This window comes from Palaemon carinicauda, chromosome 21 (genome assembly GCF_036898095.1).
Source record: "Palaemon carinicauda isolate YSFRI2023 chromosome 21, ASM3689809v2, whole genome shotgun sequence".
NCBI classification, from domain to species: domain Eukaryota; kingdom Metazoa; phylum Arthropoda; class Malacostraca; order Decapoda; family Palaemonidae; genus Palaemon; species Palaemon carinicauda.
Window position 1 is genome coordinate 37,902,270 of NC_090745.1, and position 3,454 is coordinate 37,905,723.

Genomic DNA, 3,454 nt, shown 5'->3' on the forward strand with positions numbered 1-3,454 from the left:
AAAGTCCGAGCCATGCTCCAAGTTGGAGGTCTCACTCCGACTAGGGCAGGGACGATCGTAGCTTCGCATGAGCGAGGAAAGATCCAGCGGGCAGGAAAAAGTTATTCCTTTAAGCCTGAAGGTTAGGGAAAGGCTGAGCGACAGGCTTCATTGCCGAGAGCGGAAAGGAGTTTCCTCCCGCCGAAAGGCAATAAGACCGTTATTGCTGGAGAAGAGGCCTCAAGGGAAGAGGTATATCTCTCACGGCACCAACCACCGAAGACTCTTCACTTCGCCTGGAAGACCCCTGTGGATGACTATCGCAGATGACGCGACTGTAGCGGGTTGTCTCTTCTTGAGGAGGAGGCGTAGTGTCTCCAGGCATGAAGCCGAAGCGACGCCCCGGATCGTGAAAGATGTTGCAGTGTGGTTGTTTGAGTAGTCTGTGCCGTGGGAGAAGCTCTCCTGGGAGTTCCGTCAGGGGAAGCAGAGGGTCCAGAAACCGTTCTGCGCATAGTCCCAGTGGAGCTCTCCCATTGAAAGGTTGACAGACAACCTGGTCTTGTTGAGACCCATTCTCCACAGACAAAAAGGAGAAAAGACGCAGGCGTCGAAGTTGTCCCACCATCACCGGAATGCATCTTGCCAGAGTCTCGGGGTCTGAGACTGGGGGGAAGAACAGCGGAAGCTTGAGGTTCCAAGCTGTCGCGATCAGGTCCCCCAGACCAGGACTTGCTGGTTACTCAAGGCCAAAGACCCCCAGGTACACTCTCTCTACGAGGCTCTGCTCGGATAGTCGGAGAGAACATTCCTCTGCCTGGAATGAGAGAGACGATGGTGGTATTGATAGTATCTCAATCATCTCGGTATCTCTACTGCAAGATGTGGAGGTGTGAAAATGCGTCCCCTGCTGGTTGGAACACGCCAGAATCATGAAGTCGACGCGCACGGAGCGACTCGGCAGGAGCTGTGGGATCTGTAGGGGGGCCAAACTACGGCCCCTAAGCCTGCCTGAATGATGGAGAGGTATCCTTCAGGTCCTGACCATAGGCCTGGACCGGAACATGCCCCACCCCCTTTTTTTTTTTTTTGACGAGTCCGAGAACAGCATCAAGAAGGTGGGGAAAGGACGAGAATATCCACTCCCATCAAGAGGTTCCATAGGTCAACACCCATTGCAGGTCTAATAGTTCCGCTGGTCCCATAGGGGCCAGGAAGTCCGGTTAATCGTTGCCTGAAACCACCGGAACTTGGACCGGCCCACATGGAACTTATCCTGAGGCGACCGTTCGGAACTATAGACGGGTCAATGAGGAAAGGAGAACTAGGAAACGTTCCAAGGTAGGGCTGGAAGCTCTGCTTGACCGAGAACAGGTACTGCGACTCTCCTCAGCCTTGGCACAGTCAACTGAAGGGAAGGCTCGGAGGAGGTGGCAACAGAATCTGGCGTCCCCAGGTGGTCACCCATCCAAGTACCGACCAGAACCGACGCTGCTTAACCTCGCTGGACGGACGAGAAGCGGGGTTTCCAACGTGGTAAGGCCGTTGACTCAATATCATGGCCAGATACTCCAGATGTTGAGGCAGAAGAGAGAAGGCTCCTAGCAAAATACCATGAACCCACACTCGTGGTAAGCATCCGGAAGCTTGTCCCGGCGCTGAAGAAGGTCGAACCCGAGCCTACCGGAGTTGACCAGCCCTCCAAAAAGCGAAGGAGGCGGAATCCTGCACCTGAGCGGCAATGAGGAAAGCAGGGAGAGTTCTCTGGGGAAAAAAACCTGCGATGCCACAGCAGGATCGCCACACTGTATCATAAGCAGGAGTACCTGCAGTCTAGGCTGAATTCCACGAGCTCCCTGGAAGATGGATGGAATGGGAACTGAAAGTACCCGTCCTTCCGATCCAGGGTTTAAGGAGTCCTGTCGCCTCGTTACCAGTCTGATCGATTCTGCTGTTCTACGCTGGACGAAGTTTGTTCGACAAACTTGATCAGGGCTGAGAGGTCGACTACGGAACTCCTGACTCAGATACTTCCTTACAAGAAAGGATCGACTGAAGAAGCCGGGGGTGAAGCCGTCGATGATCCCATGGAGGACCTCCTCCTAAGGTATGGATCATTCTGCCCAAACGGGCAACTCTTGCCGACTGAATTCGCTGACAGAGACGGCAGGCGCGATATCCTTGGCTGATCACAGAGATCGTGCGGGAATGGGCATCGGGAAGCTGTCATTCGGATGAGAAACCTTAAGCATCCTCCCAGCGAGAAACCTGCAAGGGGGGGGGGGGGGGGTAGGTGCCAATCCTAGAGTTCGTGAACTCTGCCGCTCCCTTTAGGACTATCCCCCCCCCCCCCCCCGGGGGGAGCCTCCTGTGCCATTTGTTCCTGACAGGAGGAAACTGCAATTGGACACCTTGTCTCAGTTGTCGTAGCCGATAACTTAGACCAACGTGGTTGAAATAAAAAGGCGCTGGAGCCCTGCAGAGTCTGGAAGAAAGCGCCTTGGAGGAGTGAAAACGGAAGTCGATTTCCTCCGCACAGCCGCTGTCTAAGTCTCTGTCCTTGGGCACAAACAAACTCTTCTCAAGGATGGAAGGGTGTTTGAGGTTGTCGACATCCACGGATGAGACACCCGAAAGGAAGCCCTTGGTCAGCGCGTCCAGATGGTCCAACATCGAGCTTGCCCGCAAGTTAGATACCTAACGACGAAACGCCAAGGTGCCTGAGCCCGAGAGGAGGAAAGTACCCATGATCTTCCTGTAGCTTCCTTGAACCAAACCTCGGGCCGTAACCGAGGAGGGAAAGGACCTGGTAAGCCCCCTACACGAGGTGGAGAAGAGGAAGGGGTAAGCAGTCACCCCTTGGCCGATGGAGAAATCTCAAACGGAAAGCCCCCCGCCAAAAATTCTTCCAGGGAATGACGGGGAAGGGCTAACCCAGGTTCTGGAAAGAGGAGTGTTGCTCAGACCTCCCTGAAGATTCTTCCTATTCTTGCAAGTGCCATGCTCTGCGTTTACGGGGTGAGGCCGTGTTCTGGAAATACGCTCCAGAAGAACTCGCCAGGGCTGGCCATGCTGCGAAAATCCCAATGGGAATCGTGGTCGCAATCGCCCTGGAGCTCGCGCGATGGTAAATCAATGATTTGCGCGTGGGCGAACGTGGAAGCGCCCATGCGCGGTCATGCAGGAACGCAAACGAAGGTGAGCGAAGGAGCGCAGAAGGAGGGCGAGCGTGGTAGGAAGGGCGAGAGCTGGTGGTCGGTGAGCGATAACCCATAGACGAGCAATGGACACTGCAAGAATTAAGCCGACGTTAGTGCGAAGAAACACTGTAGGTTCGTGCGACGGAACACCGTCGGTTCGCGCGACGGAACGCCGTAGGTTCGCGCGACGGAACGCCGTCAGTTCGCGCGACGGAACACCGTCGGTTCGCGCGACGGAAACCATCCGTTCGCGCGATGGAAAACCATTGGTTCGC

General features: G+C 55.3%; 1 pseudogene; it reads right to left on the minus strand.

The window, feature by feature from the left end:
- Positions 1-1,410: 1,410 nt before the first annotated feature.
- LOC137615575 (5S ribosomal RNA) lies at positions 1,411-1,529 on the minus strand (annotated as a pseudogene).
- Between the last annotated feature and the right edge of the window lie 1,925 nt (positions 1,530-3,454).